The sequence below is a fragment of the Symphalangus syndactylus genome, chromosome 22, assembly GCF_028878055.3.
Source record: "Symphalangus syndactylus isolate Jambi chromosome 22, NHGRI_mSymSyn1-v2.1_pri, whole genome shotgun sequence".
NCBI classification, from domain to species: Eukaryota; Metazoa; Chordata; class Mammalia; order Primates; family Hylobatidae; genus Symphalangus; species Symphalangus syndactylus.
The window spans coordinates 40,209,427-40,221,112 of NC_072444.2; positions in this window are offsets into that span (position 1 = coordinate 40,209,427).

Genomic DNA, 11,686 nt, shown 5'->3' on the forward strand with positions numbered 1-11,686 from the left:
TGCCGGATTCTGTGCGGTTTCCCAGCCTGTGCCTGGCTGCAGTGCCCTCCCTATGGTTGCTGGCTGCCCGGACCCATACCCAGCCCCAGGCCTGTCCTGCCCTCTTCCCAGCCAGAGTCTCGTGGAAAGACCCGTGGAGGTACAGGAGGGGCCCTGTATCTGTCTCTTCCCCCAAATACCTTGCCACTAGGACCACGTTGCCTGAGATGCCCATTCCATCTCTGTCCTTAAAGGCGTCACTTTTTTTGTTTGTTTGTTTGTTTTTGTTTTTGAGACAGAGTCTTGCTCTGTCTCCAGACTGGAGTGCAGTGGCGCCATCTTGGCTCACTGAAACCTCCGCCTCCTGGGTTCAAGCGATTCCCCTGCCTCAACCTCCCGAGTAGGTAGGAGTACAGGTGCGCGCCACCACGCCCAGCTAATTTTTTGAATTTTTCAGTAGACAGGAGGTTTCACCATGTTGGCCAGGATGGTCTCCATCTCCTGACCTCGTGGTCCACCCGTCTCGGCCTCCCAAAGCATTAGGATTACAGGCGTGAGCCACCGCGCCAGGCCAAGGCTTCACCTTTTCACAGGTCCTACTGGAAGCATGTTCAGGACTTTCATATGGTCCTAAACTTCGTGAGGGAGAGTGAGAAACTGCCCCCCATCGCAGTGATGAGATTACGGCGTGGAGGTGACTTGGAGGTCCGCCCGCGCCCTGGGATGGAGCCTTGGCCAAGCTCCGGGGGAAGTACTTAAAAAGGCCACTAGGAAACGAGCGACGACCGGCGCAAACACCCGCGGGACGGCTCGAGATCGCAGGCCGGCGAGGGCCATCGCAGCCGCCACCCGCACGCCCGACACCGTCCGGGTCCACCTGGGATCGCCATCCCGGCCCGGGTGGGCGGAGGGCCCCCGACGCCACCCCAGAGCCCAGCTTTGGAGCTCCCCAACGCCACAGCCAGGCACAGTGCGACCCCGGCAGCAGAGAGGGCACTTGGACCATTTGTTCATGGTCTGGGACCTCCTGTCCTGGAGGGCGGCTGCGAGAAGGCGACCGACTCCCCTTGCAGCTCCGGGGCCGAGCCTGCCGGGTGGGAGCTCCGGAGAGGACAGGGCCTTTCTCCAGGTGAGGAGGCGGGGGGCGCCTGGCCAGGACTTCCCCTACGGGTTCCTGGCAGGCATGAACCTGAAACCTGAAACCAAGAAAGGACTGGGAGAGAAGTGGATGAGTACCTTGTAACTCCACCATTTCGGAGTGCAGTTCTTTCTAAACCTTAAAACAAAGCCCAAAAGCCATCAAGGACATGGCTGAGAAGCTGACCACGACATTCACACCAAATTTATCTTCTGCAGTGCGACCAAGCCAAAGGACAACAAGCGGATGTGGGCCGCAGTTGTGCAAATATTTGTATAAGAGTGTCGATTTCAGGTGGGCTCAGTGGCTGTGCCTGTAATCCCAGTGCCTTGGGAGGCTGAGGCAGGAGGATCGCTTGAGGCCAGGAGTTGGAGACCAGCCTCAGCAATATAATGAGATCCCATCTCTTAAAAAAAAAAAAAATGTCGATTTCAGCATTACTTACCATAATAACAAAAAAAAAGAAAGAAGAAATAATAGGCATTAAGAGGGACCTACTTAAATAAATCCTAGTACATCCATACAATGCAATACTATGAATTTATGGAGTTTTTAAAATAAGGTAAATGTTGATGAACTGTTAAATGAAATACTCTTTCGCCTCACTCATAAAAACTAACTGCAAATGGGTCACACACTTAAATATAAAACATAAAACTATAAAACTTTAAGGGAGAAATTCTAAGAGAAAAATGGGGGACCTAGAGCTGGATAAATATTTTAGGCTTGATACCAAAAGCATGACCCATAAAAATTTGGATAAATCAGAGTTCATCAAAATTTAAAGCCTGGGTTCTGTGAAAGACTATCTTAAGCGGATTAAATGATAAAATACAAACCAGTAGAAAAGACAGACATTCCTGGGCGACATTGCAGGTTCTGTTCCAGACTACCACAATAAAAGCAAATAGGGAAATAAAGCCAGTTACACAAGCTTTTTGATTTTCCAGTGCATACAAAAGTGGAGTTTACATGAGTTTACATATATTATAGTCTATTAAGTGTGCAATAGCATTGCCTCTAAAACAATGTACATTCCTTAATTTTAAAATACCTTATTGCTAGCCAGGTGCCGTGACTCATGCCTGTAAATGTCACTTTGAGGGTTGAGGCAGGAGGATCACTTGAGCCTAGGAATTCAAGACAGTTTGGGCAACATTGTGAGACCAAATCTCTGCCAAAGAAAAGTTTCTTAAATTAGCTGAGCATGGTGGCACATGCCTGTAGTCCCAGCTACTCAAGAGGCTGAGGTGGGAGGATCACGTTAGCCTAGGAGTTAGAGGCTGGTATGATCTATGATTGAGCCACTGCACTACGGCCTGGGCGACAGAGCGAGACTCCGTCTCAAAAGCAAACGAACAAACAAACAAACAAAAACTAAATAAATATTGCTTAAAAATGCTATAGAAGATCTGAGCCTTCAGTGAGTCCTACATAATCTCCTTGCTTACTTGATGCTGATGACTGCTGATGGGTCAGGGTGGTGGTTGCTGAGTGACTGGCAATTTCTGAAAACAAGATTCATCAATGAAGTTTGCCACATTGATGGACTCTTCCTTTCACAAAAGACTTCTCTGCAGCATGCAGTGCTGTTTGATATTTTACCCACAGTAGAACTACTTTCAAAATCATCTCAAAGCCTGCTGTGGCTTTGTCAAGTTTCTGTGCTATTCAGAGTCCTTTTTGTCATTTCAGCAATATGCATAGCATCTTTACCAGGAGTACATTCCTTCTGAAGAAGCCACTCTCTTTGCTCATCCATAAGAAGCAACTCATCTATGCAAGTTTGATGCTGAGACTGCAGCAATTCAGTCCCATCTTCAGGCCTCACTTCTATTTTTTTTTCTTTTTCTTTTTTTTTTTTTTTTTTTTTTTAAGACAGTGTCTTGCTCTGTCACCTAGGCTGGAGTGCAGTGGCACGATCTCGGCTCACTGCAACCTCCGCCTCCCAGGTTCAAGCAATTCTCCTGACTCAGCCTCCTGGGTAGCTGGGACTACAGGTGCGTGCCACCATGCCTGGCTAATTTTTTTTCAGTAGAGACAGGGTTTCACAGTGTTAGCCAGGATGGTCTCGATCTCCTGACCTCGTGATCCACCCACCTCAGCCTCCCAAAGTGCTGGGATTACAGGTGTGAGCCACTGCACCTGGCCACCTAACTTCTAATTCTAGTTCTCTTCCTATTTCTACCACATCCACAGTTACTTCCTCCACTGAAGTCCTGAACCTCTCAAAGTTACCCATGAGGGTTGGAATCCACTTCTTCCAAACTCATGTGCATGTGGATACTTTGACCTCATCCCATGGATCACACATGTTCTAGATGTCTAACTACACCTAGGATGGTGATTCTTTTCTAGGTTTTGAATTTACTCTGCCCAGACCCATCAGAGGAATCACTATCTGTGGCAGCTATGGTCTTACAAAATGTATTTCTTAATAAGAATTCAAAGTCAGAATTACTCCTTGACCCATGGGCTGCAGAATGGATGTTGTGTAAGCAGACATGCAAACAACATTCATCTCCTTGTACATCTCCATCAGAGCTCTTGGGCGACCAGGTGCATTGTCAGTAAGCAGTAATATTCTGAAAGGAAGCTTTATTCCCGAGCAGGTCTCACAGCGGGCTTAAAGTGTTCAGCAAATCATGCTGTAAGTAGATGTGCTGCCATCCAGGCTTTGTTTTTCCATTTGTAGAGCACAGGAAGAGTGGGTTTAGCATAATTTTTTTTTTTTTTTTTTTTTTTGAGACGGAGTCTCGCTCTGTCGCCCAGGCTGGAGTGCAGTGGCGCAATCTCGGCTCACTGCAAGCTCCGCCTCCCGGGTTCACGCCATTCTCCTGCCTCAGCCTCTCTGAGTAGCTGGGACTACAGGCGCCCGCCACCACGCCCAGCTAATTTTTTGTATTTTTAGCAGAGACGGGGTTTCACCGTGGTCTCGATCTCCTGACCTCGTGATCCACCCGCCTCGGCCTCCCAAAGTGCTGGGATTACAAGCGTGAGCCACCGCGCCCGGCCGGGTTTAGCATAATTTTTAAGGCCCTGGGGTTTTTGCAGTGGTAAATGAGCACTAACTTCCACTTCAAGTCACTGGCTGCATTAGCCCCTAACAAGAGTCAGCCTGTCCTTTGAAGCTTTGAAGCCAAGGCATTTACTTTGGTTCTTTATCTATGAAAGATCTAGATGGCATCTTGCCCAGTAGAAGACTGTTTCATCTGCATTGAAAATCTGTTGTTTAGTGTAGCTGCCTTCATCAAAGATCTGAACTAGATCTTCTGGATAATTTACTGCAGCTTCTCCATCAGCACTTGCTGCTTCACCCCACACTCTTATGTTATGGAGATGGCTTCTTTCCTTAAACTTCATGAGCCAACCTCTGCTAGCTTCAAACTTCTATTCTGCAGCTTTCTAGCCTCTCTCAGCCTTCATGAAATTGAAAAGCCTTATGGCCTTGCTCTGAATTAGGCTTTGGCATAAGGGAATATTGGGGCTGGTTTGATCTTCTATCCAGATCACTCAAACTTTCTCCATATGAGCAATAAGGCTGTTTTTTCTTCCTTTTTTTTCCTTTGCCCACTTTTTGATGGGGTTGTGTTTTTTTGTAAATTTGTTTGAGTTCATTGTAGATTCTAGATATTAGCCCTTTGTCAGATGAGTAGATTGCAAAAATTTTCTCCCATTCTGTAGGTTGCCTGTTCACTCTGATGGTAGTTTCTTTTGCTGTGCAGAAGCTCCTGGGATGCAAGGCTGGTTCAACATATGCAAATCAATAAACGTAATCCAGCATATAAACAGAACCAATGACAAAAACCACATGATTATCTCAACAGATGCAGAAAAGGCCTTTGACAAAATTCAACAACCCTTCATGCTAAAAACTCTCAATAAATTAGGCATTGATGGGATGTATCTCAAAATAATAAGAGCTATCTATGACAAACCCACAGCCAATATCATACTGAATGGGCAAAAACTGGAAGCATTCCCTTTGAAAACAGGCAAAAGACAGGGATGCCCTCTCTCACCACTCCTGTTCAACATAGTGTTGCAAGTGCTGGCCAGGGCAATTAGGCGGGAGAAGGAAATAAAGGGTATTCAATTAGGAAAAGAGGAAGTCAAATTGTCCCTGTTTGCAAATGACATGATTGTATACCTAGAAAACCCCATCGTCTCAGCCCAAAATCTCCTTAAGCTGATAGGCAACTTCAGCAAAGTCTCAGGATACAAAATCAATGTACAAAAATCACAAGCATTCTTATACACCAATAACAGACAAACAGAGAGCCAAATCATGAGTGAACTCCCATTCACAATTGCTTCAAAGAGAATAAAATACCTAGGAATCCCAACTTACAAGGGACGTGAAGGACCTCTTCAAGGAGAACTATAAACCACTGCTCAATGAAATAAAAGAGGATACAAACAAATGGAAGAACATTCCATGCTCATAGGTAGGAAGAATCAATATCGTGGAAACGGCCATACTGCCCAAGGTAATTTATAGATTCAATACCATCCCCATCAAGCTACCAATGACTTTCTTCACAGAATTGATAAAAACTACTTTAAAGTTCACAAATTTCTTATAAGCATTCAGTCACTTCATATTTTTGGCTAAGGTTGATGTGGTTTTTGATAACTGTGGGAGTTTTTTTTCAAAATAATATAAAGATTCCTTTTTCTCTTCTTGGGAATTCTATTTAACAGCCAGTTTCTCAAATTTCCTAATTTGTGTCTCTTCTTCTACCATTTTATCCCACTTCTGCCTCTGTCATCAACTGGCTTATGATTTCTAAGAGAGTTACACAGAAGTGACAAGCATCTCTGATTTAAGAACAACAGGTTGTCAACATGCTCCAGGACAACAGTAGCAAAATATGTGAGGTTAGAGTCTAAAATCATTTCTGCAGAGCAGAATAGATGAGGAAGCATAAAAGATAAGTACATTTAAGTAAAATTGTTCACTTATATATAATTCTTCAGTAATAAAGGGCAACCACAGAGACGTTCTCACTATATGTACATCTCCCTCAGAATCCATATAATTCATGCTTTTTTGCATTATAATCATTTTTATTTAAATATAGACCCTATTCAGTAGACACCCATCTACTCAAACATAAAACCATCTCCTTTTAATTTTCTCATTTGGTAGATTCACTGGGCAATATATATCTAAGGAGAGAAATATAATATGTGGAATATATATGTATATATTGGACACATAGAGAGAGAGAGCGAACATAAGATCTGGAAAATACTAAAGATTTTTTCATTTCTTTATAACATGAAACACTCCATTTCATTATTTTTAACTCCAAAAAAGTCTGCATCTGATTGCTAATAGTATATCAATTCAACTTAAAAACTCCATTTAGGTGTTCAGTAAACAAAACTCAGAAATACTACTTTCTTCCTAAAGGAAAGCAAAAAAACATGGTCATCCACTTTAATTACATGATCTCCATCACATAATTTATGGAACCTGTGGGTTTTAACTGTGCAAATTTGGTGTAAAAAAATTGACATGGATGAGATTAATAACTAGAAGTCTTTAAATAAGATGAGTTTGATTTAACTGCTGCTGCTTCTGCTTCACTCACTGTAAGTCCATCAACATCCTCTTCTAGTCTTACAGTTAAGTCTGAAGCCTTTCAGCATTAAGAAATACAGATATAGGACCGGGTGTGGTGGCTCACACCTGTAATCCCAGCACTTTGGGAGGCTGAGGTGGGCGGATCATGAGGTCAGGAGTTCAAGACCAGCTTGGCCAACATGGTGAAACCCCCGTCCCTACTAAAAATACAAAATTAGCTGGGTGTGGTGGTGCACACTAAAAATCCCAGCTACTCAGGAGGCTGAGGCAGGAGAATCGCTTGAACCTGGGAAGCAGAGGTTGCAGTGAGCCGAGATCGCACCATTGCACTCCAGCCTGGGTGACAGAGCGAGACTCCATCTCAAAAAAAAAAGAGAAAAGAAATACATATATAAAAGACTCGTGTAACTCTGTGTCTCATAAGGTTGAATTCTAATGGACTTTCATTAGTAATGAATGTATGCAATATATATGATTTCGAACCTAAATGAAACTAACTGGCTGAGAAAGGATAAAGTGCATCTTCTACGAAATCAATCCAGGCCAGGCGCGGTGGCTCACGCTTGTAATCCCAGCACTTTGGGAGGCCGAGGCGGGCGGATCACGAGGTCAGGAGATCGAGGCCACGGTGAAACCCCGTCTCTACTAAAAATACAAAAAATTAGCCGGGCGTGATGGCAGGCGCCTGTAGTCCCAGCTACTCGGAGAGGCTGAGGCAGGAGAATGGCGTGAACCCGGGAGGCGGAGCTTGCAGTGAGCCGAGATTGCGCCACTGCACTCCAGCCTGGGCGACAGAGCGAGACTCTGTCTCAAAAAAAAAAAAAAAAAAAAAGAAATCAATCCAGAAGACCTTAGAATTTCACATGCTAGAGATCTTAAATTTTAACTCATTTGACAGATCCTTCTATGTGACAGATACTGTTATCCTGGGTCACAATCTTGCCTTATATTTTTTTCTTTTCTTAAAAAGAAATCAGACTTTCCCCCACAGGAAGGCATTCCACCAGTCTTTTTGAGATGCAGTCTCACTCTGTCCCCCAGGCTGGAGAGCAGAATGCGATGGCACGAACACAGCTCACTGCAACCTCCTCCTCCCAGGTTCAAGCGATTCTCCTTTCTCAGCCTCCCTAGTAGCTGGGATTACAGGTGTATGCCACCCTGCCTGGCTAATTTTTGTATTTTTTTAGTGGAGATGGGGCTTCACCATGTTGACCAGGCTGGTCTTGAACCCCTGACCTCAAGTGATCCGTCCGCCTCAGCCTCCCAAAGTGCTGGGGTTACAGGTGTGAGCCACCACGCCTGGCCCACCAGTCTTTTTACTACAGTACTCTCCAGGATATTTTCAGAGATGAAAAAGGCATTTAATACTCCTATTCTCTGCAGCATTTTTTAACCCTCCTCAGAGAGTCTGATCCCTCTATTCAAATGCTCTGCCTGATGCTGACAGAATGAGGAAATTTCATCAATTGAATACCTATTAAAATGTATTAGGTACCTACCTATAAAGCACTCCATTTAGCTTTAGAGATGCAAAGGTGTTCAAAAGAAGCTTCCTGGAACTCGGCAGGTGGGGAAGGCAGAAATAGACACAATAAATTATAGAACAGTTTATTACAAAAGTACAAATCAAACACTGTGAAGAAACACAGAAAGCAGCTGGAAATAGATCCTAAACAGAAAAAAGCTAGAGGGATAGTCTTTCCCTTGCACTAAGGTACAATAGCATACTGAGGAGAGAAATACAGAGAGACACTAAACAAAAACAAGGCTATAACCTGAGTTAACCAATATGAGAGGAAGAACAAAGAATGAGGTTCTCACAAAGTCATTCCTGAGTTTTAACATAATCATATAGGAAAGCTTTCAGCAGAATGCAAGGGGAATCAGAAGGCAACATCATCTCCCATTATCCCTTATCAATTAAATATGTACATGTTCTTCCGCCCAGGCGGAAAACATGATCCTCAAGGAATATAAAAAACCCAGTGCTGCTTTAATTGACAAAGCACTGAAACAGACTGTCCCTCCCCCATGTAATGATAAAAATGCCCCAAAGTCGGCCAGGCGTGGTGGCTCACACCTGTAATCCCAGCACTTTGGGAGGCCAAGGCAGGTGGATCACGAGGTCAGACCATCCTGGCTAACACCGTGAGAGCCCGTCTCTGCTAAAAATACAAACAATTAGCCGGGCCGGGTGGCGGGTGCCTGGTAGTCCCAGCTGCTGGGGAGGCTGAGGCAGGAGAATGGCATGAACACGGGAGGCAGAGCTTGCAGTGAGTAGAGATCGCACCACTGCACTCTAGCCTGGGCAACAGAGCCAGACAACGTCTCGGGAAAAAAAAAAAAAGAAAGCCCCAAAGTCAGAGTTAATCAGTTGGGGCCTGTCGCAGTCTGGCCACATGCAATAAGGGTAGGAGGTAGGCACAGTTCTTTGCTTCTTCCCTAATTCCATCCACCCTCCCTCAGCTACCAAATTATGGTTTCTGATCCTGCAAGAGTCAAATTTGCAAAGGGTGGTTGAGTTCTTATCTGACTGATACAGTTATAAGATAATTTCCAGCAATTTTTATATGGCATTGAAAGGTGACAATGTGCTAGCCGCCCTTGCTCGCTCTCGGCGCCTTCTTGGCCTCGGCGTCCGTTCTGGCCACGCTGGAGGAGCCCTTCAGCCCGCCGCTGCGCTATGGGGGCCCCTCTCTGGGTCTGGCAGAGGCCGGAGCCAACTCCCTCTGCTGGCGGGGAGGTGTGGAAGGGGAGGCGCGGGCGGGAGCCCAGGCTGCGCAGGGCGTTGGAGGGCTGGCGCGGTTCCGGTTCCGGGTGGGTGCGCCTCCGCGGCCCTGCACTCCGCGCCGCCGGCGGGCGCCCGCTGGGCTTGATTGGAGGACGAGCTCCCTCTGGGCTGCAGGAGTGCCCGGGCTAGGTGCCGCAAAGTCCCGCAGCCAGTGCCATTGAGAGGTGAAGCCTGCTGGGCTTCTGGTTGGGTGGGGACTTAGAGAACATTTCTGTCTAGCTAAAGGTTTGTAAACGCACCAATCAGCACTCTGTGTCTGTGCCACCCGAGCCAGCGGGGGCAACCCGTTTGGGTTTCCTTCCTTGCTGTGGAAGGTTTGTTCTTTTGCCTTTGTGCTAAATCTTGCTGCTGCTCGCTGTTTGGGTCTGTGCTGCCTTTATGAGCTGTAACAGTCACTGCTAAGGTCTGCAGCTTCACTCTGAGGCCAGGCCCGCGAGACCACGAACCCACTGAAAGAAAGAACAACTCCAGAGGCGCCACCTTTACGAGCTGTAACACTCACCGGGAAGGTCTGCAGTTTCAGTCCTGAAGTCAGCAAGACCACGAACCCACCAGAAGGAAGAAACTCTGGACGCATATGAACATCTGGAGGAACAAACTCCAGATACACCATCTTTAAGAACTGTAACACTCACAGCGAGGGTCCGTGGCTTCATTCTTGAAGTCAGCAAGACCAAGAACCCACCAATTCCAGACACAACATTTATTTATTTATTTATTTTAATTTTTTTTTTTTTTTTGAGACGGAGTCTGGCTCTGTCTCCCAGGCTGGAGTGCAGTGGCGCAATCTCGGCTCACTGCAAGCTCCGCCTCCCGGGTTCACGCCATTCTCCTGCCTCAGCCTCTCCGAGTAGCTGGGACTACAGGCGCCCGCCACCACGCCCGGCTAATTTTTTGTATTTTTAGTAGAGATGGGGTTTCACCATGTTAGCCAGGATTGTCTCGATCTCCTGACCTCGTGATCCACCCGCCTCGGCCTCCCAAAGTGCTGGGATTACAAGCGTGAGCCACCGCGCCCGGCCACAACATTTATTTTAAAACCAACTCTCTCAGGAGTACTTCTCTGCCTACAGGTGTCCTCACCTCCAATTGCTTTAACCTGAATGAACGCACTCCATCCTGGCCTTTATTTTCTCATAGCTCCTAAGGCATGCAGAGATCCGCTTTGAATTATACTCTTCTGAGGCCTCTTCACACCTTTAATAGGCCCTTTCACATGGGATTTAAAATGGATCCTCCCTCCCCTTAATGGCTCACTGTCTTTTGCCCTTGACCAACATCTGGACCTCTGTAAACACTCAAGCATTCTTTGTCAAAACGAATTCGGAGAGTGCAGACTAGTCTCAACACAGTAAAAATTCTCCCTTTCTCAGACAAAGCAGCTCACCAGCCCTTCTCTCAGCCTTGATTTCCTGGATGAATCAAATACCTGCTTCCAGAAGCAGAACATTCACATCGAGCTCTCTGAAGTAGGATTTATTTAAGAAATAAGTGTCCTCCCACCCTCCCTGTTTGGCAACTTATTAATTTTTTTAATGAAATGCATTCTCACATTCATAACAGATTAGCTACCTGTTATATTGTCATGGTGATGGAAGATGGAAGTAGTTCAGAAAACATCGCTTTTATATATAATTTAATTAAGTTTCTGTTGTGAAAGGGGAGGAAAGATTATATTCCTGACTAAAATAAGGATTCATGTGTAACAGAGTGGGGACAGAAAGGTATTTGCATAGAAATAAAATATTTGTTTCAAAGGTACCAACTCTCCAAATCATGTCCACTACTCAGTATTATTTTTTCAATCCAAAGTCTTTATTCCAACATATTTTATTAAAACATGACACATTAAAATTAAGAAATATGCTCATAACTAAATGGATGTGGTTTTCAAAGTGACTGTAGAATTTTTTATTCTAACAAGCAGTGTATGAGGGTTATAGTTTCTCCACATCTTTTATGGTACTTCTCATGGTCTGCCTTTTTTATTGTCCATTTTAAAATGTTACAGCCATTTAAATTCTGATTGTAACTGAATTACAACTCTCTACTCTTAGATTTAAACATTTTATATGCAGCTAATTTGAAGCATAATTACTGCATCTTAAGTTTCCATTGATGTACATAAAATTATGATTTACCAACAACCAAATAATATTTTATTAGATAAATGGTAATATCAAGA